The following is a 27,430-nucleotide window of genomic DNA, read 5'->3' on the forward strand; positions in this document are numbered from 1 at the left end:
TTCTTTCTCAAGTCTGTTTTGGTTGTTCAGAGTCCCTTGAATTTCCCATGAATTTTAGATCAGCTTATCAGTTTCTGCAAAATGCTACTTTTTTTTTTAGTAGTAAACAGGTATTAGGAACTATTGCACAATAGTGGAAGGTTTATTAAAAGAGACTTTAAAACAGAACTGGGCTGCATTCTGAATACAGCATGGACTGGGGTGGGGGTGGGGTGGTTATAACCACAGAGAAGGGTCAGGTTGGTGGATGGAGATTTACCAAAAATCATCAGGGGTAGGAGGGTTCTGGTTAGACAGATCTAACAGGACGCTTGCTGAAGGCAGGCCAGGGTGATCAGATACCAAGAGTGAGGGATGAGGAATTTGATGAGATATCAAGGGTTTTGAGAAATTGAGGGTGAAGGATTCTCTCTAAAGTGTCCTAGTAAGATTCTTGTCAGAATGAGCAATGACGGTCAGACACAGGAACATCAAGGTCAAGACCTAAAGAGCTACCAGGAGCCTGATAAAAAGCTACTCAGTGAGAAACACATTGTCCATAGTACTGTGAAACCAGTAAAACCGTGACATCATCTTGAGACAAATCAATCATAGTTTAAAGAAAAAGGAATTAGGGCCAGCGCCGCGGCTCAATAGGCGCTGGCACACCGGGTTCTAGTCCCGGTCGGGGCACTGGATTCTGTCCCAGTTGCCCCTCTTCCAGGCCAGCTCTCTGCTGTGGCCAGAGAGTGCAGTGGAGGATGGCCCAAGTTCTTGGGCCCTGCACCCCATGGGAGACCAGGAGAAGCACCTGGCTCCTGGCTTCAGATCAGCGCAGTGCGCTGGCTGTAGTGCGCCGGCCGCGGTGGCCATTGGAGGGTGAACCAACGGCAAAGGAAGATCTTTCTCTCTGTCTCTCTCTCTCACTGTCCACTCTGCCTGTCAAAAATTAAAAAATAAATAAATAAATAAAAATTAAAAAAAAAAAAGTTAAAAAAAAAAAAGAAAGAAAAAGGAATTAGGGGGCTGGCGCCATGGCTCACTTGGTTAATCCTCTGCCTGCGGTGCCGGCATCCCATATGGGCACCGGGTTCTAGTCCTGGTTGCCCCTCTTCCAGTCCAACTCTCTGCTGTGGCCTGGGAAGGCAGTGGAGGATGGCCCAGGTGCTTGGGCCCTGCACCAGCATGGGAGACCAGGAGGAAGCACCTGGCTCCTGGCTTCGGATCAGCGTAGTTCCGGCCGTAGCAGCCATTTGTGGGGTTAACCAATGGGAGGAAGACCTTTCTCTCTGTCTCTCTCATTGTCTAACTCTGCCTGTCAAATTAAAAAAAAAAGAAAAAAGAAAAAAAAAGAAAAAGGAATTAAATTGAGTATAGATATTATTATTCTTTAAAGGCTAAAAATTATTGCAGATTTTTTAAAAAGACTTTCAAACTCCATATGAAGAGGTCACTGAAGCAAACTGCAGATTTTAATTTCTCTCTCTTTTTTAAGAAATATTATTTATTTGAAACAAAGAGTGGGAGGAGTGAGAGAGAACACTTCCACCTGCTGGTTCATTCCCCAGATGGCTGCAACAGTCAGGTCTGGACCAAGTCAAAGCCGGGAACCAGGAATTCCCTCCTCCTGGTCTAGAAACATGTGTATGATCATTTTCAGAAAACACATCATCACAACTCTCTCCATGTGATGCAGGAAAATACACCAAAGACACAATCTCAGTTTCCACACAAAAATATAATGTGATCAAATATATATTTAATAAAATACACTCAAAACAAAATAATTATAAAATAGATATTTTGAGAATCTTTTAAAAATTTTTTTAAAAATTTATTTGAAAGGCAAAGAGATAGAGGCAAGATAAAGAGAGATCTTTGTCTAGTGGTTCACTCCTCAAGTGCCTACAACAACTGGGCCAGGCTTAAATCAAGAACTTGGAACTTAATCCATGTCTCTCAGTGTGGGTGTCAGAGACACAGTCATTTTAATCATCACCTGTTGCCTAGAACTGAGAGTACAGCCAGACAGCAGAGCCAGGACTTGAACCCAGGGTGTCTGATATGGGGTGCAGGTGCCCCAAGTGGTGTTTTAATTGCTGTGCGAAACGCCTACCCTAGGAATCTCTGTTATTCCCAAATATTATTACACAGAGACACTAGCAGTTTATGCATATTTATTCTTACAGATGGATAACTCCCTCTTCCAATTCCATACATTAAAATCCCCTCTCTGGAGTAGGCATTTGATATAGCAGTTTAGATGCCTCTGGGGATGCCTATATCTCAAATTGGAGTGCCTCCACGTTCCCTCAGACTTACTCCTAAGGGTAAAGCTAAAAACTTGCCATGAACTCCAAATCTCATTAAGTTGGCAGGTACCAATGTCATCTTACTAGTTAAAGTGATCAGTTTAAGTTCATAATTGATCATAAAGATAGGAATAAGTGTCAAAGGGATCACATAAATAAGACCAAGTGTCTGATAATAACAATTGATAGAATTAAAAAGGAGAGAACAATCCAACATGGGAAGCAGGACACACAGCAGACTCAGAGGATGACAAATGCCCTAAACAGCACTCTGGCCTCAGATTCAGCCCTTAAGGCATTCAGATCTGGCTAAAAAGCCCATGAGAGCATTTCAGGCATGGAAAGCCAAGACACTGTCAAAAAATTACCTACATAAAAGATCTCTGTGAGTGAGATCCGGGTGGAAAGAAGGGGCCATCAAAGAAGGAGGTACCTTTCTCTAAAGGGAGGAGAAAACTTCCACTTTGATTATGGCCTTGTCTAAATAATGTCAGAGTTTGTGAACTCAAGAGGCTTCCATAGCCTTGGCAGCTCATGACAAGAGCCTTGGGTGATCACTGACATCATAAATAAGAGTGTCAATTGTTAAATCAACAACAGGAGTGCACTTGCTCCCCATGTGGGACCTCTGTCCTTAATGTGTTGTACTATGAGAATTAACGGTAAAACTAGTCTTCAAACAGTACTTTACACTTTGTGTGTCTGTGTGGATGCAAACTGTTGAAATCTTTACTTAGTATAGAGTTGATCTTCTATATATAAAGATAATTAAAAAGGAATCTTAATGAAGAATGGGATGGGAGAGGGAGTAGGCAGTGGGATGGTTTGGATGTGAGATGGTAGGTATGGGAGGAAGAACTGCTATAATCCAAGAGTTGTACTTATGAAATTTATATTTATTAAATAAAAGCTTTCATAAAAAATAAAACAACAACAACAACAAATTGGAGTGCCTAGTTGAAGTGCTGGCTATTCTGCTTCCAATCCAGCTTCCTGCCAGTGTGTACTCTGAGAAACAACAGTGGATGGCTCAAAAGTTGGTTCCTTGCCACCTATGTGCAAAACCTGAACTGAGTTCCCAGTTCTTGGCTTCAGCCTAGCCCAGTCCTTTGCCCTCTTCACAAATCAAGGTCTGCAACATGCTCTCAGGAAGAAAGCTGGGGGCAATTGCATGACTTTCCTCATGTGTTTCTCCTGTCTAAAGGATCATCATCCATTGTTGCCTCCTGTCCAGTTTGTACACATACCTTGTCTAATTTTACATATCTTTAGAACAGGAGGGCTAATGCAGCTCATTACTCCATCATGATCTAAGGTGGATTCAACACCTCTCTATTCTTTATGGAATTTGTATATAAAATAGAATCCTTAACATGATTACACATATATTTACACACAAAAACACATTATAAACATCATTAATATCATATCCGTGAAAAGATACCATTATCAAAGTCTACATAATCATTAAAAGTAGAGTATGTCAAGTCTGATATTAGCCTATACAGTTAGACAAGAAAAATGACAGGAGCCGGCGCTGTGGCTCAGTAGGCTAATCCTCCGCCTTGTGGCGCCAGCACACCGGGTTCTAGTCCCGGTCGGGGCACCGATCCTGTCCCGGTTGCCCCTCTTCCAGGCCAGCTCTCTGCTGTGGCCAGGGAGTGCAGTGGAGGATGGCCCAAGTTCTTGGGCCCTGCACCCCATGGGAGACCAGGAGAAGCACCTGGCTCCTGCCATCGGAACAGCGCGGTGCGCCGGCTGCAGCGCGCCTACCGCGGCGGCCATTGGAGGGTGAACCAACGGCAAAAAGGAAGACCTTTCTCTCTGTCTCTCTCTCTCACCGTCCACTCTGCCTGTCAAAAAATAAAAAATAAAAAAAATTTAAAAAAAAAGAAAAATGACAGGAAATATATGAAAATTATTATTGTGTCCAGGTGATGGAAACTAAAGGAAATAAACTGAACATTTTGATCCTGGTTATGAATAGATAGAACTGAACAACAGTTTTTTTGTAAGAGCAAAAAATAAAACATAGCAATAAACCATAATTAACACCAAGCAAAAACTATGGAAAGAATACTTTACAACTCTATTGAGAATTCCATTTTCAGGCCCATATTTACCCTATTATTTGAAACGACTAAAGAACTAGACAAGATATGTAACAACTTTTAAGATATTAGAAATCAAGCAATAAACAACAGTAATCACAGAGAGACAGAAACCAGTGATGTAAGCACCCTACAAACTTTATCCAGGCTGTAGTGCAGGGAGGAGGAACGCAGGTAAAACTAGCAATCTTTATGAGTCACTGAGGGCTAAGGCAACTAGAGCTGGCATAGCAGAGAGCCTGATGAGAGAGTGTGGGACACAAAGAGAAATCCTGGAATCACAAAACAGTTTGCCTCAGGTATTCATCAGAGGACAGGTTGATATGTGCATGTGAGAAAAGTACTGGAGGTAGGATTTTTTTTTTAAAGATTTATTTATTTATTTGAAATTCAGAGTTACAGAGAGAGAGAAGTAGAGGCAGAAAGAGAGAGAGAGAGAGAGAGAGAGAGAGAGAGGTCTTCCATCTGCTAGTTCATTCCCCAATTGGCCACAAAGGCCAGAGCTGCGCTGAACCGAAGCCAAGAGCCAGGAGCTTCTTCTGGGTCTACCACATGGGTGCAGGGGCCCAAGGACTTGGGCCATCTTCTACTACTTTCCTGGGCCATAGCAGAGAGCTGGATTGGAAGTGGAGCAGTCAGGACTTGAACTGGTGCCCATATGGGATGCTAGCACTGCAGGTGGCAGCTTTACCCACTATGCCACATACTGGCCCCTGGAGGTAGGATTTTTAAAATCTGAAAAGGTTATAATAATAATAGCAATAATATAATACAATACCCAGAAATCATATATGAGGCAGATTGTATCCCAACTGCCAAAGAAGAAAGCTTCATGACAAATGGGACATTGGGTAGCCTACCAACAACAAACGCCTTACCTCAGCAATGTGTAAGAATTTAATTCTAAACAACTAGGAGTCCACCTAATGAAGCTTATAAGTGACCTGAAAAGATCAAGCAGTTTACAAGTAAGTAAGTGAACCATACTGTAAAACAAAGCTTAAGAATATTTTTTTTTTACTGCCATGCAAGAATTTTAACTAAAAACTGTGTAGAAATGCGATTTAAAATGGCGAACTCAATTTTACATAACACTCAAGATAATAAAGGGTCAACAGTTTAGTTCTACCACAATGCTTAACAAGGAAATATGTTCCTTTTGCTGGTATAATGGTATACATCAGATGTTCGAATCTATCGGAACAAGTCATCTCAGTCTCAAGAAATTAGTTCTTTAACAGTTGTTTTTATGAAATCTTTTCTTTCAGTTAAGTCATAAGCAGGATAATTTTCATATACATTCTTTTTCTTAAAAAAGATTTTATTTATTTGAGAGGTAGAGTTACAGACAGTGAAGAGGGAAAGACAGAGAGAGAGGTCTTCCATCTGCTGGTTCACTCCCCAAATAGCCACAACAGTGGGAGCTAAGCCAATCCGAAGCCAGGAGCCAGGAGCTTAGTTTAAAAATATTTATAAGGAATATTGAACACTGGTGGACTAGCAGTCTCTAAGCTTTCTTCTCCCAACAGACACATATGAAAAACCAGAGACTAGCAAATATAATGACTAAAAAGGAGTTCTGGAAAGCAAAGTTCTAGAGCAAACATGCAAATGTTCCCAAAGAATTAAATAATTTAAAGCAGTAGGAAATTTCCTGACATCTTCACTCCCTCTTGTACTACCTCTTTCCCTGTGTGGCAGTCTTAGCCTGGAGGAATCAACAGCTCTGCTCCCAATTCTCTCCCTCAAAATGAAGGGATCAGAACAGACCTTATTTGCAACATTCTGATCTATCTAGGGGCTGCCTTAGGGATTGGTCTCTGAGTCATCTAGCTTAGATCTCAGGTGGAGAGAACTGGAAGATCCACCATGAAGGCTTCAAGAGTTCTAGAGATCCTATGGGCAAGATATGATGGATAGATAGATTAAACAAGGCCATCAAAGGCTCCAAAGAGAAGCTATGTAAGACTTGTTGGGAGAATGAAATATTCAAAAGCAACCACCTTTACAAAGGACTGAAAAAGGCACATACAGGTCTAGTCAAATTACATGCTCAGAAAAGACCTGAGAAAATCTTCAGCATTTACTTTGAGCCAATCCCTAGACTCAAAGAATGTTCACCTACTTATTGAAAAGCTGCCTTGTCATGGAGCCAGTATGCAAAGACTACAGAAGTAGTTGACTTTTCTTTCTTTCTCTCTCTCTCTCTCTCTTTCTTCCTTCCTTCCTTCCTTCCTTCCTTCCTTCCTTCCTTCCTTCCTTCCTTCCTTTTCTCTTTCTTCTCTCTCTCTTTCTCCCTCCCTCCATCTTTCTTTCTTTCTTCCTTTCTTTCTTCCTTTCTTTCTTTCTTTCTTTCTTTCGCTCAAAGAGTGTTCACCTATTTATTGAAAAGCTGCCTTGTCATGGAGCCAGTATGCAAAGACTACAGAAGTAGTTGACCTACCTTTCTTTCTTTCTTTCTTTCTCTCTCTCTCTCTCTCTCTCTCTCTTTCTTTTTCTTTTTCTTTTTCTTTGACAGGCAGAGTTAGTGAGAGAGAGAGAGACAGAGAGAAAGGTCTTCCTTTTTCCGTTGGTTCACACCCCAAATGGTCGCTATGGCCGGCGCGCTGCGCCGATCTGAAGCCAGAAGCCAGGTGCTTCCTCCTGGTCTCCCATGCAGGTGCAGGGTCCAAGGACCTGGGTCATCCTCCACTGCCCTCCCAGGCCACAGCAGAGAGCTGGACTGGAAGAGGAGCAACCGGGACAGAATCTGGCACCCCAACCGGGACGAGAACTGGGGTGCCGGCGCTGCAGGCAGAGGATTAGCCTAGTGAGCCACAGCGCCATCCAGACTTTTCAAATACACAATTTTTAACAGAATTCATAAAGAGGCCGGCGCCACAGCTTACTTGGCTAATCCTCCGCCTACGGCGCTGGCACCCCGGGTTCTAGTCCTGGTTGGAGTGCCGGATTCTGTCCTGGTTGCTCCTCTTCCAGTCCATCTAGCTCTCTGCTGTGGCCCAGGAAGGCAGTGGAGGAAGGCCCAAGTGCTTGGGCCCTGCACTTGCATGGGAGACCAGGAGGAGCACCTGGCTCCTGGCTTCGGATTGGCGCAGCGCGCTGGCCGTAGTGACCATTTGTGGGGTGAACCAATGGAAAAGGAAGACCTTTCTCTCTCTCTCTCTCACTCACTTTTTCTAACTCTGCCTGTCAAAAAAAAAAAAATAATTCATAAAGAACATAAAAAGTAACAGGAAAGCATGGTCCATTTTAAGGAAGAAAATAAATTGTCAGGAACTGTCCTGAAAAAGCACATGAATTAGATTTAATGGTAATGACTTTAAAACAACTGTCTTGGGACTAACTCTGTGGCACAGCCAGTTAAACAGCTGCCTGCAGCATTAGCATCCTATATGGGCACCAGTTCAGGCCCCAGCTGCTCCACTTCCAATCCAGCTCCCTGCTAATGCACCTGCTTTAGGCCTGGTTGTTGCAGCCATTTGGGGAGAGAACCAATGGATGGAAGATCTCTGTCTATCTCTCTGTATCTCTCCTTCTCTGTCTCTGTGACTCTGCCTTTCAAATAAATAAATAAATCTTTTTTTAAAAAAACTGCCTTAAGAGAACTATAGGAAAACATACGTAAAAACTGAAGGATTCCAGACCAGACCCAGATCAAAGCCTAGTTTGTGGTGGAATGAGGTGAAAAGGTCATATCAAGATGGCTGCTGAGGTGAAAAGTTCATGCCAAGATGGCCACTGAGGTGAAAAGGTCATGCTAAGATGGCCGCTGACAACAGAAACTGCCTGGTGACAGGCTGTGATTGGATGGCTTTGGAAACTGCCTGGTGACAGGCTGTGATTGGATGGATTTGAAACTGCCTGGCAACAGGCTGTGATTGGATGGCTTTGGAAACTGCCTGGCAACAGGCTGTGATTGGTTGGGGCATAGACCGCTCCTTGACCAGATTGGCTGGTCTTGGCTATATAAGCTGTTGTACCAACTGTAATAAACGAGTCTGCGGGCTGCTCGCCTCAAGCCTGCTTTCACCCGACTCCTGGAGTCTGTGTGGTGACTCCGTGCCTCTTGCCCCCACCAGGCTGCTCCTCTCAGAAATGAACCCACTGCAACATTGTTGAGAAATCAACAGCAACACTAGTTAGTCCACATATCACCAGGTTTCAGACCTAACTCACATCACATCAGCACCATTGGCCTCATGTACCAGACCAGCACCCACAGATGTATGTGCCAGGCCTGCCTAGTATCAGGCCAGTCCCTGAGCCCCACCCTCCAGGCTGGCCCCTTCAGTTCACACTCCAACAGATTTATGTAGAGTTTTCCCTTGGTTTCACACTCTGTTCATGTTCAGATTAGTAGATCCCAGTGCTGAACTGGTGCCCATGGACCCAGGTTCCAGGACCACCCCTGGGGATTCAGGTTCCAGGCCAGCATGCTAGGCCCTAGATTCAGTGGAGCACACCCAACCTCCATGCTTGCCCCTAACAGATCCAGGCTCTCTATACTTGACCCTAGAAGAAGCCATGTCCAGGTTCCAGGCTCACCCCAGTAGACCCCAGGTCCAGACTGGCTTCTGAGGCTCCCAGATCACCCTTACAGACACAGGCACAGACTAGCCTCTATACACTCAGAACACAGGTCTGTTCCTAGGGATTCAGACTCTAGGCCCTCCCCAGAACCAACCCAGTCCCTATATACTTAGGTTACAAGTCCTTTGCAGACTCTACCCAAGTACCAGATCAGCCCTTATAAACCTAGGCTTCAGGCTAGCCCCAGAAAGTACAGGCTCCAGGCCCATCCTTGTAGACCCAAATAACAAGTTCACTCCAGTTGATTCAGGCTCCAGGCCCAACCTTGTGGATCTAGGAGCCAAACCAGTTTTCCCAAGGACCCCATAATCAAGCCTGCCTACGGACCATGCTAGAAGACCTATGTAGAATCTCTGCATAAGATGACTTATGAAGGGATTTCTCAAACAAAACTGGTCTAAAAAGACTGGAATAAATTCCTTCTTCTTCAGATATGCAGACACTAATGCATGGACACAAGAATCAGAATGATCTGAAAAATGACAACATTAAAGGAATAAAATAATAATTGGCAGTGAAGAAATACAGATTTACTGGCCAGTGCCATGGCTCACTTGGCTAATCCTCTGCCTGCAGCACTGGCTCCCTGGGTTCTAGTCCTGGTTGGGGTGCCGGGTACTAGTCCCGGTTGCTCCTCTTCCAGTCCAGCTCTCTGCTGTGGTCCGCGAGGGCGGTGGAGGATGGCCCAAGTACTTGGGCCCCTGCACCTGCATGGGAGACTGGGAGGAAGTACCCGGCTCCTGGCTTCGGATCGGTGCAGCGCCGGTTGTAGTGGCCATTAGGGAGATTTATGTAGAGTTTTTCCTTGGTTTCTGTGGGGAAATGGTTCCAGGAAACCTCTTCCTCCACCAAACTAACATAAGCCAAAGTACATGAATACTTACTTAAAATGGTATAGTATCTGCATATAACCTGTATACATTCTGTTAACTTTAAGTCATCTCTAGATTACTTGCAATAGCTAATACTATGTAAATCTATGAAAATATTTGTTATAATGTATTGTTTAAGGAGTAACAAAAAAAGAAGGCTGTCCTGTTCAGTACATATTTTTTTCTGAAAAATTTTTAAAAGATTTTATTTATTTATTTGAAAGTCAGAATTACACAGAGACAGGGAGAGAAAGGTCTTCCATCCACTGGCTCTCTCCTCAAATGGTTGCAGCAGCTGCAGTGGAGCTGATCCAAAGCCAGGAGCCAGGAGCTTCTTCCGGGTCTCCCACGTGGATGCAGGGGCCCAAGCACTTGAGCCATCTTCTACTGCTTTCCCAGGCCATAGCAGAGAGCTGTTTTGGAAGAGAAGCAGCCAGGACGTGAACCAGCGACCATATGGGATTTCGGTGATGCATTGGAGGCTTAGCCTATTATGCCACAGCACTGGCCCTTTCTGAATATTTTTGATCCACATTTGGCTGAATCTACAGATGAAGAATCCATGAATAAAAACTTCAAGGAAATATAGAGATACAATTCAACAGATCAAGAAGACAATAAATAATCAAAACTAGAAATTTAAGAGATTAAAATTATTTTAAAAATCAAACAAATCTGGAGTTTAAAACTGCAATGAACAGGGGTTGGTGCTGTGGCATAGTAGGCTAAGCCTCTGCCAGCAGCTCTAGCATCCCATATAGGTACCAGTTCCTGTCCTGGCAGCTCCTCTTCTGATCCAGCTCCCTCCTTATGTCCTGGGAAAGCAGTGGAAGATGGCCCAAGTGTAGGGGCTCTTGTACCCGTGTGGTAGACCTGGAAGAAGCTTCTGGCTCCTGGCTTCTTATCGGCCCCACTCCGGATGTTGTGGTCATTTGGGGAGTGAACCAGTGGATGGAAGACCTTTCTGTCTCAACCTCTCTCTGTAACTCTACCCCTCAAACAAATAAAAATCTTTTTAAAAAATGAACAAAATGAACAAATGTCATAGAGAGCATCACCAGTAGAACTGATCAAGCAGAAGAAAGAATTTATGAGCTCAGAGACAGGTTACTTAAAAATATGTCATCAGAGGGGAAAAAAGAATGACAGGGATGGAGACAGCTTATGGGATTTACAGGACAGCATCAAAAGAACAAAAATGAAAGTTACGGTAGTTAAAAAAAAAAGACAGAGAGATAATGAGGTGGAAAATGTATTTAAAGAAACAATAAGAGAAAATTTTCCAAATCTAGGGAAAGGTATAAATGTCCATGTGTAGGGAAGTCAAAGTTCTCCAATTAGATTCAATCCAAATAAGACTATATCCGGAAACATTAAAATAAAACCACCACACATCAAAGACAAAGAGAAAATCCTGAAAGCGGCAAGAGAAAAGAAGCATATTACATACTAGGGAGTTTCAGTAACATTAGCAGCAGAATTCTCAGCAGAAACGTTATAGGATAAGAGAAAGTGGGATGATATATTCAGAGTACTGAGGAAAAAAATAAACCTGAAAATCAAGAATATTTTATTCAACAATCTGTGCTTCAGAAATGAAGGAAAGATAAAGATTTTTTCCTGAACAGAAGCTGAGGCAGTTCATCGCTACTAGACCTGTCTTAGAGAGATCCTAAAGGGAGTTCTTCAAGTGGAAAGAAATGATGCTAATTAGTAACATGAGAACATATGAAAACATAAAACTCCTTGGTAAAAGCAAGATCAGTGAAATTTAGAACACTCTAATATACTGTAATGGTAATATGTAAGTCACATATCTTTAGTATAAAGGTTATAAGACAAAAAAATAAAGGTTATAAGACAAAATGATTAGAAATAACAATTATTTGGGGGGCTACTGCTGTGGTGTAGTGGGTAAAGACACAGCCTGTAGTGCCAGCATCTCAAATGGGTGCCAGTTTGAGTCCCGCTGCTCCACTTCTGATCCAGCTCTCTGCTATCGCCTGGGAAAGCAGTAGAAGATGGCTCAAGTCCATGGACCCCTCCTGCACCCATGTGGGAGACCCGTAAGAAGCTCCTGGCTCCTGGCTTCGGATCAGTGCAGCTCCGGCCGTTGTGGCCATCTGGGGAGTGAACCAGCGGATGGAAGACCTCTCTCTGTCTCTATCTCTCTCTGTAACTCTTTTAAATAAATAAAATAAATCTTTAAAAAAAATACACTGTGAGAGGTGGAGTAAAAGTTTTTTTCTGCGAAGTTATCAGAAAAATAGCCTGTTATAACTATAACATGTTTGACGTAAGCCTTATGGTAACCACGAAACAAAAAAGGAATCAAAGCATACCACTAAAAAAAAAATTATCTAATCACAGTGAAAGACAAGAAGATCAAAATATTTACTCCACCTGCACTGTCATATAAGTACCGTGCACTAACTGATTGCGCCACTGGAGCTACAAGATCAAAATATTTACAAAACAACCAGAAAACAATTAACAAAACGGCAGTAATGAGTTCTTACTTAAAATAATTACCTTGAATGCAAATGGAGTAAGTTCTCAAATGAAAAGATGGAGAATGAAAGAATGTATTAAAAACAAAAAAACAAGACCCAACTATATGTTACCTATCATAGTTCCACTTCACCTCTCAGAACACATGTAGATTGAAAATGAAAGGATGGAAAAAGATATTTCATGCAAATGGAAACCAAAAGAGAGCAAGGGTAGCTATACTCCTATATAAAATAGATTTTAAGTCAAAAACTGAAAAAATGAGACAAAGGTCATTATACAGTGATAATTAAGTCAGGGAAAGGCATTTGGCCTGGCGGTTGAGACATCAGTTGAAACACCTGTGTCCCTTATCAACAGCCCTTGCCTGAAGTGTCAGCAATATTTGGCTCCAATCCCTGACTTCCGTTTCCTGCCAATTTAGATGTCAGAGCCAGCAGAGACAGCTCAACTGATTGAGTTTCTGCCACCTACACCTACATGGGCGATCTGGATTGAATTCCTAGGTCCTAACTTTAGCCCCTAGCCAGGTTAGGTCATTGTGAACACATAGGGTTAGTAAACCAGCAGATGGGAGCACTCATTAACTCTATCAAATAAATAAATACAAATTTAAAAATAGGTCAAATCATCAAGAGATATAAAAATTGTAAACACACAGTTGACTCTTGAGCAAACTGGGGGTTGGGGTACCAAACCCCTTGTGATAAAATATCTGTATATAACCTATTAACAGGTACGTGTAGTTTAACTGTATTTTAAAAAAAAAATCATTTTGTAAACTTTTGTTACAATTAAAAAATTAAGACTTAAAATCCAGGTATGAAATTATTTTGAAGTCTTTAAAGGTATACTACTGAGAAAAATTGGGATTTCTAAAAAAGCACACTTGTCATTACCCAAAGGAGATATATTTATGTAAAAACACTGAAAATCCCATGCTGCATGTATAATGCAGATAGTTTTAGTTATCTGGTCAATTGGTAAAAAGCATGAGGCTGGATTGTAGCATAGTGGGTTATCACAGAGGGTTATCCACTTGTGATGCCGATATCCCATATGGGCACTGGTTCAAGACTTAACTGCTCCACTTCTGATCCAGCTCCCTGCTAATGTGCCTGGGAAAGCAGAGGATGACCCAAGTGCTTGGGCCCCTGCACTCACCTGGGAGATCTGAAAGAGGCTCTGGGTTTTTAGCTTCATATTGGCCCAGCTGTGGTTGTTGCAGCCATTTGGGGAGTGAACCAGCAGATAGACAATCTCTCTCTGTCTGTCTCTCCTCCTCTCTCTCTAACAGTGCCTTTCAAATAAATAAAAAATAAATCTTTTTAAAAAAACACAGCATCTTGGCCGGCGCCGTGGCTTAACAGGCTAATCCTCCACCTTGCAGCGCCAGCACACCGGATTCTAGTCCCGGTCGGGGCGCCGGATTCTATCCCGGTTGCCCCTCTTCCAGGCCAGCTCTCTGCTATGGCCCGGGAAGGCAGTGGAGGATGGCCCAAGGTCTTGGGTCCTGCACCCGCATGGGAGACCAGGAGAAGCACCTGGCTCCTGGCTTCGGATCAGCGAGATACGCCGGCCGCAGCGGCCATTGGAGGGTGAACCAATGGCAAAAAGGAAGACCTTTCTCTCTGCCTCTCTCTCTCACTATCCACTCTGTCTGTCAAAAAAAAAAAAAAATACTGCATCTTTATCTTTTTCCACACTTCTATCAACTGACTGGCACCATGTATGGTCTGTAAACATTTGTATGTGTGTTTTGATAAATTTGTGTATATTTTATGATATCAGATAAAACAGACTATTATCTACATATATTTTGTGTATTTATGACATAATATTACTTAACTTTCTCTTAATTTTTTTTCAGTATTTCTAGGCTATGCAGTTTGTCTGTAAGCATTTTTAAATTGTTGCAAATATCCAAAAAAAATCTGCATGTAAGTGGGCCATGTAGTTCAAACTCATGTTCAAGAATAAACTGTGCACATACCCAACATCAGAGCACCAAAATATATAAAGCTAATATTAATATATCTGAAGGGAAAGATAATACTGTAAAACAACATGTCACTTTCAGCAACGGGTAAGTCATCCAAGCAGAAAATCAGTAAGCAAACATCAGGTTTAAAATGAACTCTAGAACAAAAGGACCTAATGAACATATCTAGAACATTCTATCCAATAGTAGCATTATACATATTCTTCCTATGAACACATTGAAGGGTCAGCACTGTGGTGCAGAGGGTTAAAGCTCCAGCCTGCAGCGCTGGCATCCCATATGGGTACCGGTTCAAGTCCCGGCTGCTTGTCTTCCAATCCAGTCCTCTACTATGGCCTGGGAAAAGAGTAGAAGATGGCCCAAGTGCTTGGGCCCCTGAACCCATGTGGGAGACCCAGAAGAAGCTCCTCACTCCTGGCTTTGGATCAGCAGAGCTCCAGCCATCGTGGCCAACTGGGGATTGAACCTGTGGATGGAAGACCTCTTTCTCTCTGCCTTTCCTTCTCTCTGTGTAACTCTTTCAAATAAATAAATAAATCTTTTAAAAAAAAGCACATTGAGGGGGCCAGCATAGTGGCACAATGAGTAAAACTGCTGCTTGCAGTGCCAGCACCCCATATGGGTGCCAGTTCGAGTCCCGGCTGCTCCACTTCTAATCCAGCTCTCTGCTATGGCCTGGAAAAGCAATAGAAGATGGCCCAAGTCCTTGGGCCCCTGCACCTACGTGGGGAACCTGGAAGAAGCTCTGGCTCCTGGCTTTGGATTGGCACAGCTCCGGCGCCGTGGCTCACTTGGTTAATCTTCTGCCTGCAGCACCAGCATCCCATATGGACGTCAGGTTCTAGTCCCGGTTGCTCCTCCTCCAGTCCAACTCTCTGCTGTGGCCCGAGAGGGCAGTGGAGGATGGCCCAAGTGCTTGGGCCCCTGCACTTGCATAGGAGACCAGGAAGAAGCACCTGGCTCCTGGCTTTGGATCGGCACAGCGCTGGCCATAGTGGCTATTTGGGGAGTGAACCAACGGAAGGAAGACCTTTCTGTCTCTCTCTCACACTGTCTAAAAACTCTCCCTGTCAAGTAAAAAAAAAAAAAAATAGAAAAAAAGAGAGACAAAGAAGGGCACTACGTAATGATTATGGGGATTAATTCAACAGGAAGATGTCACTATTATAAACATATATGAACCTAATTACAGGACACCTGGCTATTGAAAAGAAATGTTAATGGATCTAAAGTGAGACAGAGTCTCCAATACAATAGTAATGGGGGACTTCAATACCCAACTTTGAGCAGTGGATAGATCAATCAGACAGAAAATCAGTAAGGAAACAGTAGATTAATCGACACTATAGACCAAATGGACCTAACAGATATCTACATAACTTTTCATCCTACATTCTGCTTACCACTGCATGCAACTTTCTCTAGGATTGGCCACATACTAGGCCAAAAAACAACCTCAGCAAATTAAAAAAAAAATGAAATCATGCCATGTATCTTCTCTGACCACAATGGAGTGAAGCCAGAAATTGGAACTGTGGAAGCTCTAGAACAAATGTAAACACATGGGGACTCTACACCATGCTCCTGAATGAACAGTGTGTCATAGAAGAAATCAAAAAATTTCTGTAAACAAATGAAGACAACAATGCAACATATCAAAATTTATGGGATACAGTAAAATCAGTGTTAAGAGGAAAGTTTAGGGACTGGTGCTGTGGCATAGTAGATAAAGCTGCCGCTTGCAGTGCTGGTATCCCATATGGGCACTGGTTCGAGTCCTGGCTGTTCCACTTCTAACCCAGCTCTCTGCTACAGCCTGAGAAAGCAGTGGAAGATGGCCCAAGTCTTTGAGCCCCTGCACCCTCGTGGAAGACCCAGAAGAAGCTCCTGGCTCTGGATAGGCGCAGCTCCAGCCATTGTGGCCATTTGGGAAGTGAACCAGTAGATGGAAGACTTTCTCTCTCTCTGTCTCTGCCTTTCTGTAACTCTGCCTTTCAAATAAATAAATAAATCTTTAAAAAAAGGAAAGTTTAGGCCTGCACCGCAGCTCAATAGGCTAATCCTCCACCTGTGGTGCCAGCACACCAGTTTCTAGTCCCGGTTGGGGCACCAGATTCTGTCCCGGTTGCTCCTCTTCCAGTCCAGCTCTCTACTGTGGCCCAGGAGTGCAGTGGAGGATGGCCCAAGTCCTTGGGCCCTGCACCCCATGGGAGATCAGGAGAAGCACCTGGCTCCTGGCTTTGGATCAGCGCGGTGTGCTGGCCGCAGTGTACCGGCTGCAGTGGCCATTGCAGGGTGAACCAATGGAAAAGGAAGCCCTTTGTCTCTCTCTCACTGTCCATTCTGCCTGTCAAAAAAAAAAAAAAAAAAAAAAAAAAAAGGAAAGTTTATAGCAATTGGTGCCTACATCAGGAAATTGGAAAAGTACTAAATAAATGAGCATCTCAAGGATCTAGAAAAACAACAGCAAATCAAATCCAAAACTACTAGGAGAAAATAAAAAATTAAAATTAGAGGAGAAATCAACAAAATGAATCTAAAAATGATACAAAAGATCAGCAAAATGAAAAGCTGTTTTTTTGAAAAAATAAACAAAATAGACACACCATTGGCCCAACTAACCAAAAAAAGGAAAAAGACCCAAATCAATAAAATTAGAGATGAAAAAGTAAATGTAACAACAGACACCACAAAGTAAAAAGAATCATCAGGAATTACTACAAAAAGCTGTATGCCAACAAACTGGAAAACCTAGAAGAAATGGATAGATTCCTGGACACATACAACCTACCTAAATTGAGCCATGAAGACATAGAAAACCTAAACAGACACATAATGAAGACAGAAATTGAATCAGTAATAAAGGCCCTCCCCATAAAGAAAAGCCCAGGACCGATGGCTTCACTGCTGAATTCTTTTTTATTTATTTATTTATTTATTTTTATTTTTGACAGGCAGAGTGGACAGTGAGAGAGAGAGAGACAGAGAGAAAGGTCTTCCTTTTGCCGTTGGTTCACCCTTCAATGGCCGCCGCGGTAGCGCGCTGCGGCCGGCGCACCGCGCTGATCCGATGGCAGGAGCCAGGTGCTTATCCTGGTCTCCCATGGGGTGCAGGGCCCAAGCACTTGGGCCATCCTCCACTGCACTCCCTGGCCACAGCAGAGAGCTGGCCTGGAAGAGGGGCAACCGGGACAGGATCGGTGCCCCGACCAGGACTAGAACCTGGTGTGCCGGCGCCGCAAGGCGGAGGATTAGCCTAGTGAGCCGCAGCGCCGGCCTTCACTGCTGAATTCTATCAGACATCTAAAGAAGAACTAACTTCAATTCTTCTCAAGTTATTCAAAACAATTGAAAGGAAGGGAATCCTCCCAAATTCTTTCTATGAAGCCAGCATCACCTTAATTCCTAAACCTGAAAAAGTTGCAACAGAGAAAGAGAATTATACACCAATTTCCCTGATGAACACAGACACAAAAATTATCAACAAAATTCTAGCCAATCAAATCTAGCAATACATCAGAAAGATCATCTACCCAGACCAAGTGGGATTTATCCCTGGTATGCAGGGATAGTTCAACATTCACAAATCAATCAATGTGAAACATCACATTGACAAACTGCAAGACAAAAACTATATGGTTATCTTAATAGATGCAGAGAAAGCATTTGATAAAATACAACACCCTTTCATGATGAAAACTAAGCAAATTTGGTATAGAAGGAACATTCTTCAACACAATCAAGGCAATTTATGACAAACCCACAGCCAGCATCATACTGAATGGGGAAAAGTTGGAAGCATTCCCACTGAAATCCAGTACTAGACAAGGATGCCCACTATTATCACTGCTATTCAATATACTCTGGAAGTTTTAGCCAGAGTCATTAGGCAAGAAAAAGAAATCAAAGATATACAAATTGGAAAGGAAGAAGTCAAACTATCCCTATTTGTGGATGACATGATTCTATAAATAGGAGATCCAAAAGACTCCACTAAGAGACTATCAGAATTCATAGAAGAGTTTGGTAAAGTAGCAGGATATAAAGTCAATACACAAAAATCAATAGCATTTGTATACACAGACAACGCCATGGCTAAGAAAGATCTTCTAAGATCAATCCCATTCACAATAGCTACCAAAAAAATCAAATATCTTGGAATAAATTAACCAAGGATGTCAAAGATCTCTATGGTGAGAATTACAAAACATTAAAGAAATAAATAGAAGAAGACTCAAAAAATGGAAAAGTCTTCCATGTTCATGGATTGGAAGAATCCATATCATCAGAATGTCCATTCTTCTGAAAGCAATTTACAGATTCAATATGATACCAATCGAAATACCAAAGACATTCTTCTCAGATCTAGAAAAAAATGATACTGAAATTCATATAGAGGCATAGGAAACCTCGAATAGCTAAAGCAATCTTACACAACAAAAACAAAGCCAGAGGCATCACAATACCAGATTTCAAGACATACTACAAGGCAGTTGTAATAAAAAGAGCCTGGTATTGGTACAAAAATAGATGGATAGACGAATGGAACAGAATAGAAACACCAGAAATCAATCCAAACATCTACGACCAACTTATATTTGACCAAGGAGCTAAAACTAATCCCTGGAGGAAGGACAGTCGCTTCAACAAATGGTGCGGGGAAAACTCGATTTCCACATGCAGAAGTATGAAGCAAGATCCCTGCTTTACATCTTACACAAAAATCCACTCAACATGGATTAAAGATCTAAACCTATGACCTGACACCATCAAATTATTAGAGAACATTGAGGAAACCCTGCAAGACATTGGCACAGGCAATGAGTTCTTGGAAAAGACTCCAGAGGCACATGCAGTCAAAGCCAAATTTAACAAATGGGATTACATCAAATTCACAAGTTTCTGTATGATGAAAGAAACACTCAGAAAAGTGAAGAGGCAACTGACAGACTGGGAGAAATTATTTGCAAACTATGCAACTGATGAAGGATTAATACCAGAATATATAAAGAAATCAAGAAGCTCCACAACAAAACAAACAACCCAGTTAAAAGATGGGCAAAGGACTTAAACAGACATTTTTCAAAAGAGGAATTCAAATGGCCAACAGGCACATGGAAAAATGTTCACGATCACTATCTGTCAGGGCAATGCAAATCAAAATTACAATGAGGTTTCATCTCATCCCAGTTAGAATGGCTTTCATACAGAAATCAACAAACAACAAATGCTAGCAAGGATGTGGGGGAAAAGGTATCCTAATCCACTGTTGGTGGGAATGTAAACTGGTAAAGCCACCATGGAAGACAGTGTGGAGATACTTCAAAAATCTGAATATAGATTTATCATATGACCCAGCAATCCCACTCTTGGGAATTTTCCCAAAGACTGGATAAAGAAATTATGGGATATGTACACTATGGAATACTACACAGTGGAAAAAAATTTGAAATCTGGTCATTTGCAACAAGATGGATGAATCTGGAAAACATCATACTTAGTGAAATCAGCCAGTTCCAAGGGGACAAATACCATATGTTCTCCCTGATCTGTGAGAACTAATTGAGCACCTAAAATGAAATCAGTAGAAGTGAAATTGACACTTCAAGAAGGAATGACTTGAGCTGCCTGTGTCTTGACTATCAAGGAACAGGGTTTTTAAAAATTTTTTTTTCTTTATACTATTTGTTGAATTCTATACTTAACATGGAGTTAATTGTATGTGTATAAAGTCAACTGAAAATATATCTCAGTAATAAATAAAGGGAATAAGAGAGGGAGGAAGAAGTTTGTAAAGCTGTATACTTCTGTATACATTCCTATGGACTTACTTCTTTTTTTTTTTTTTAAATTTATTTAGACAGGCAGAGTGGATAGTGAGAGAGACAGAGAGAAAGGTCTTCCTTTTTGCCGTTGGTTCACCCTCCAATGGCCGCTGCGGCCAGCACATCGCGCTGATCCGAAGCCAGGAGCCAGGTGCTTCTCTTGGTCTCCCATGCGGGTGCAGGGCCCAAGCACCTGGGCCATCCTCCACTGCCTTCCCGGGCCACAGCAGAGAGCTGGCCTGGAAGAGGGGCAACCGGAATAGAATCCGGCGCCCTGACCGGGACTAGAACCCAGTGTGCCGGCGCCGCAAGGCGGAGGATTAGCCTGTTAAGCCACGGCGCCGGCCTGGACTTACTTCTAAGAGTACAGTTTAAAAACTTGTCATGGGACTCCAAATCCCATTAAGCTTGATGGTAAGAATGCCATCTTAATTGGTAAAATGATCATATTAAGTGTTAAAGTGAACACATAGACAGTATTAAGTGTTAAATTGATCATATAAATATGAAGAAGTGTCTGGTAATGATAATGGATAGAATTAAAAAGGAGAGAATGTAACAACATGGGAAGCAGTCCACACAGCAGACTCATAGAATGACAATTGCTTTAAGTAACACTTCGACCTCAGAATCAGCCCTCAAGGCACCCTGGTCTGGCTGAAAAGCCTGTGAGAGTATTTCAGGTGTAGAAAGCCAAGACACTATGACAAAAAAAATATTCTACATGAAGGATCTCTGTGAGTGAGACCCCAGAGATAATAAGTGGCCATCAACGAAGGATGTACTCTTCTCTAAATAAGGAAAGAACTTCCACTTTGCTTGTCCAAATAGTGACAGTTTGTGGACTCAAAAGTCTTCTACAGCCTAGGCAACTCATGTCAAGAGCCTCGGGTGGTCACTGATGTCATACGTAAGAGTGTTAATTGTTAAATTAACAACAGGAATCACTGTGCACTAACTCTCCATGTAGGACCTCTGTCCTTAATGAGTTGTATTATGAGAGTTAGCTCTAAAATTAGTTCTCAGTTTGTGTGTGTGTGTGTGTGCGCAAATTGTTGAAATCTTTACTTAGTATAGAGTTGGTCTTCTGTGTACAAAGGTAATTGAAAATGAATCTTAATGGAGAATGGGATTGGCAAGGAGAAAGTGAGGAGGAGCAGGAGTGTGAGTGTGAGTGGGAGGGCTGGTATGGTGGGAAGAATAACTATATTCCTAAAGTTGTACTTTTGAAGTTTGTATTCCTTAAAAAATAAATAAAAGAGTATAGTTGGTGTGAAAATAACTTTTGAGAAGGCTATGTTGCTTTGTAGTTAGTTATACCCAAGTATGTATGTATGGCTCATATGTGTGTATGTAAATTGATATTAAATTGGAAGAGATTTTAAGAAAAGAAAATGAATCTTAATGGAGAATGGGATTGGGAAGGGGAGAAGGAGAAGGAAGAGAGGTGGGAGTGTGGGTATGGTGTGAAGAATAACGATATTCCTAAAGTTGTACTTATGACATTTGTATTCCTTAAAAATAAATTTAGAAAAATTTTAAAAACGAAAGATCTGAGACTATGAATTTGCTGGAAGAAAACATGGAGGAAACACTCCAAGACATTGGTGTAGGGGATGTCTTCTTGGACAAGACCTCCAAAACCCAGCCAACAAAACCAAAACTAAACAAATGTGATTATACCAAACTCAGAGGCTTCTGTTCAGTAAAGGAAATGATCAGTAGAGTGAAGAGACATCCAACAGAATGGGAAAAAATATTTGCAAGCCACTTATCTGACAAAGGATTAATATTCAGAATATGTCATCAACTTAAAAAACTCAGCAACAAAAAAACAACCAATCCTGTTAAGAAATGGGCAAAGGATCTCAATAGATAGTTCTCATATGAAATACAAATAATCAATATCACTAGCTATTAGGGAAATTCAAATCAAGACCACAATGAAATATCACCACACCCCTGTCAGAATGGCTAAAATCCAAAAGACAGAGAGTAAGAAATGCTGGTGAGGATATAAAGTGGAACAATATACACTGTTGGTGGGAATGTAAATTAGTGCAGCCACTGAGGAAAACAGTATGGAGATTTCTTCAAAAATTTGAAATAGACTTACCATATGATCCAGTAATCCCACTATTGGGTATTCACCCAAGAGAAAAGAACATGTTGTACAAAAGAGATACCTACCTATACCACCATATTTATTGCAGCACTGTTCACAATAGCCAAAATATGGAATAAAACAAAGTGTCCATTATGACCTGAGTAGATGTAGAAAATGTGGTGTATATACATGGTGGAATATTACTCAGCTAAAAAGAATGAAATTCCACCATTTACATCAAAATGGATGCAACTGGAGGACTTCATGTTGAGTGAAATAAGCTGGACACAGAAAGACAAATACTGGATGTTCTCCCTTATATGTGGGAGCTAAAATTAAAACAAATAAACAAAAAAGAAAAAAAATGTCTGTATGTATCAGTATTGCAACAGATATAGTTTTGTAAAACTTTGTTTTATACCTTTGTCAAACCAATGGTTACACTACTATAGCTTTAATGATTTGTGATTACTTTAAAATTTACTGTGTATGGGTGAAATGATCATTTTCCCACTCAATTATTATGTATTCGCCCTTGCCAATATTCCTGCTATACTAGAGTCTTTTTGCTTTTTACTTGTTAAGCTCCTTATTTGGTGGTAAAAAAGAAAACTGTCATACTTTCATTTGTGAAATAAGCCAATTTTTTTTGCTTATTCTAGACTAGTTTGGAAAGATACACAAGAATTTTATAGGAGTTACAGACTCAAGGAAAGAAAAATGGGAGATGTGAGACAAGGATGAGGAGACATACTTTATTAAATCTTCATCTACCTTTTGAATAGTTGTATCAGGCATATGTATGCCTGTTTTTAAAAATCAATTATTCTTAATGATTGAAATAAAACAAATGCAAAGGCCCTCCATCAAAAGACCCCACCCCTATTGTACCTCTGCTAGAGGCAGACTACATTCATTACTGCCAAATAAACTCTGTGGTCCATTCCTCAGTGTTCTTCATATCTTAGTAATTTTTCTCTTCCACTGGAAAAAATTCTTTTGCCAAAACTTGAAATTTTAGATGAAACTCTAATGTTACTCTTCCCAGGAACACTCTCTGACCACATGAAGCCCCTATCAGCATTCTCTCCTATGAAAGGTTATTTTTTAGATCTCAACCTCAAAAGTGAGTACATAAAATTATTTGCTATTTATTTATTTACATAAAGGGAATAGATTTTATGTATATGTATTTCATATATACAGTTTTAAGAACATAATTATACTTCCCATCCTACCTCCCTCACTCCCACTCTCCCTTTCTTATTTTTCTTTTAATTTTTTTTTTATTTTTGACAGGCAGAGTTAAGACAGTGAGAGAGAGACAGAGAAAGGTCTTCCTTTTTGCCGTTGGTTCACCCTCCAACGGCCGCCGTGGTAGGTGCGCTGTGGCCAGCGCACCGCGCTGATCTGATGGCAGGAGCCAGGTGCTTATCCTGGTCTCCCATGGGGTGCAGGGCCCAAGAACTTGGGCCATCCCCCACTGCACTCCCTGGCCACAGCAGAGAGCTGGCCTGGAAGAGGGGCAACCGGGACAGGATCGGTGCCCCGACCGGGACTAGAACCCGGTGTGCCGGCGCCGCAAGGCGGAGGATTAGCCTAGTGAGCCGCGGCGTCAGCCTTCTTTTAATTTTTGTGATGACTAATTTTCAATTTACTTTCTAATCATAACTTTAACCCTCCACTAAATAAAGAACTCAGCCAGTAATAAGTAGAAAAATCACTGTTTCTTAGGATTATAGATAAGGGGTATAAACAATAGTCAACTGGTTCATGTATATTGTTTTTATATTTGATACTAGATTTTTCAATGTCTTGAGAGCAGGAAGGCAACATAATTCAAAAGCCTTTGTACCCTTGACACTAACAAAATCAGGGATGAGCACAATGAATTCCTACCACACCAGTGGGGTGGAAGACTGAGCAAATAGACTCTTGGATTTTGAGCACAGAAAAAAAATTTTTGGCAATGATGTAACTGAACCAAATACCTTTTCTTTTCATTTTAATATTCTGATGACTACTGAGCCTTGACTAACTAGGGTGGCTGCTTAAACAGATAAATAATGCTTGCTTGTGAATTCTAGAAACTGGCCTTGAGAAAGCCAGCTGAAATTACAAAGTAATCTGACCCTCCTTGGACAGCATGATGGATAGTTTGAATTTATTGTAATAGAATGAAAAGGAGAATGAATAAATAAGGACACAGTAAATATGGGCTTTGGGCAGAGTGGGCTCCATCCTGACTAATCAAACACTGAAATCTCTTAACACAATCTCTGCCTCCTTCAAATTTCAGCAAATCATGTTTTGTGGCTGCTTGGTTTTGCAAAGCATCCTTCTGTTGCTTCCTCATGGCCAGCAAGCAAGATTCCCAAGGAACTGCTCTGAGATATCCTGTTATCAGATGACCCAGGTTGGCTCAGCAGCCCAACTTCCCTTGTAACTTCTTTTTTTAAAGATTTTATTTTATTTGAGAGGTAAAGTTACAGACACTGAGAGGGAGAGACAGAGAGAAAGGCCTTGCATCCACTGGTTCACTCCCCAAATGGCCTCAGTGGCCAGAGCTAAGCTGATCCGAAGCCAGGAGCCAGGAGTCTCCTGTGGGTCTCCCACAAGGGTGCAGGAGCCCAAGCACTTGGGCCATTTCCACTGCTTTCTCAGCCCATAGCGGAGAGCTGGACTGGAAGAAGAGCAGCCAGGACCACAACTGGCACCCATATGGGATACCGGCACTGCAGGAGGATTAACCTACTGTGCCACAGCACTGGCCCCCACATGTAGCTTCTTAAAAAACCCCACACTGTCCTCATAAAGCCAGATAGTAGTTCTTGAGACTCAAAAGTCTGTTATCTCCACATCTATTGATAGAGGAAACTTTCTCTTTCTTTACCCTCAAACCTGTTCTTCATTATTTTGATTCAGCACCAGGGCCAGAGACTGAGCTTTTGGTAACATTGAGACCACTGTCACCAGGGCTAGACCTTCTTAAGGATATTCAGAAATCCTGATTGTTAGAGAAATTTCCACATACCCATGAAAGTGAAGCAGATAATATAACTGTAACTTCATGGGCAGAGTATAAGTGTATAAGAGCATACTGTGGCTCACTTGGAAAACATCTTTTGAAGGTTCCCAAATCTAGGTCTAACATATTTCAAAGATTCCCAAAATTCAGATCAAACAAATATCCAATAGGTAAACAGCATACCCACAGAGATCAAGAGATCCAACCAGAAATAGCAAGTAGTTTGTGACCTGTACTGAGAAGTATAATCCATCTCTGCAGGCATTAATCTCCCCAAGCAGACAGAATGCTATAACCTGGGCATAAAAAGCTGTGGAAAACCAAGCCTAGGGTAGAGTATCGGAAGTGGACCACATGAATATTCCTCCCTGAAAGGCAGTATTTACAGTCTCTTCCTACCCATAAGGCTACATAGACGGGATAAATACAGTGGCCTTGGTTTTTCCCTGCCACATCAGCCATGTCCCTTCTTCTTGATTGAATGATTTATGATCACTCATTGCCAGAAAAAAAAAAAAAAAAAAACAAAAAAAAAAACCTTTCTATATGCAAATCACTACCAGGCCCTGCCTTCCCCAACTCCTGTGTGCTATTCTCATAAAAGTGTGTGGTGTGTCTAAGCACTGCTTTCTGAGGACAGGTGACCAGACAATTGCTATAAAGGAGAGAAGCCTGATGAGGCTGTTGTAGGGGGTGCAGGGTGAAGAGAAGGTGGGAAACAGGCACTGCTTATGGCTGTGGCAGACAACCAGACACCCTCAACTACAGACTGAATCACCACATGAGCTTCCCTATGACACAGCCTTACAAGACAGGAGGGCTTTGTGATGCAGTCTGGGAGCCTGGTTCCGTCCTCTGTGAGGCGGACATGACAAGGCCTGGCATTGGAAGCCATTAAACACTAGAACTCTGAACGCCTAGATAGAGGGATGGCTGGTCTCCTCATGCTTATGAGGTTTAGACCATGTTGAGCTCTACTTTTGTTCTGGAGGACATTGGATATTGCTTATATACCTATGGATCCATCTTATTTATTTTCCTAATTCTCTGGCAACTGAGAAGGAGTTACTGTGGATTGAAGTTGGAACCTAAAAGGAGTTGCTGCCGGGTAGGGAAACACAATTGAAATTATTTAAGCCCCAAGGTCTCTCCATAGAATCTCACTATCACTCCCTTCCAACTTTTATACTATGCCTCCAGTTACTTTTATATAATCTTTGTTCTTAGAGGCTAGGAAGTAATTCATTACAGGCTTTCCCTATAGTACATTCAAATAGAGAAGTCAAGAACATCTCTGTTTGGTTTGAATAGACACCTAGATATGAGATCTAGCTCACTGGATATCAGGAGACCTCCAAATATGGGAGATTTCTCTGATTGGTGGCTATTTAAGGCATTTATTAAACAAAGTTCTTCGACTATTAGAACCATATATCCATGAATGTTTTCTACTAATTCCCTTGTTTAACACTTAGTCTCTATCAGAACTTATCCTGGGAATTGGATGGGAGGTATAGAATTTTGAAGAGACTCAGGTGAATAATAAATAAATAGATAATAAATGAAAGATCCTGGTGAACAAGACCCCAGCAGAAGGAACAGGCCATAAAGGAGAGAGGCACCTTTCTCTGAAGGGAAGAAGGAACCTCCACTGTGATACGGCCTTGACTAAACAAATTCAGAGTCGGTGAACTCAAGGGGCTTCCATAGCCTAGACAGCTCATAGCAAGAGTCTGGGGTGATTGCTGACATCATAATTAAGAGTGCCAATTGTTAAATCAACAACGGGAGTCACTGGGTACATGCTCCCCACGTAGGATCTCTGTCCTTAATGTGTTTTACTATGAAACTACTAGTTGAACAATACCCTATACCTTGTGTGGTTGTGTGAGTGCAGTCTGTTGCAATCCTTGCTTAGTATATACTAAGTTGATCTTCAGTATATGAAGGTAATTGAAAATGAAACTCAATGAAGGGTGGGATGGGAGAGGGAGTGGGAGAGGGGAGGGCCACGGGAGGGAGGGAGGTTGTGGGGGGAAGCCACAACAATACAAAAGTTGCACTTTGTAAATTCACATTTATTAAATAAAAAA

At 41.8% G+C, this 27,430-nt stretch overlaps 1 protein-coding gene across 1 annotated transcript in view; it reads left to right on the plus strand.

Annotated features, from left to right (window-relative positions):
- The window catches only part of LOC133770967 (protein SPATA31F1-like), a 44,379-nt gene that overhangs the window by 10,209 nt on the left and 6,740 nt on the right, over window positions 1-27,430 (plus strand). The gene's annotated exons all lie outside the window — the stretch shown is intronic.

The sequence above is a fragment of the Lepus europaeus genome, chromosome 12, assembly GCF_033115175.1.
Source record: "Lepus europaeus isolate LE1 chromosome 12, mLepTim1.pri, whole genome shotgun sequence".
NCBI classification, from domain to species: Eukaryota; Metazoa; Chordata; class Mammalia; order Lagomorpha; family Leporidae; genus Lepus; species Lepus europaeus.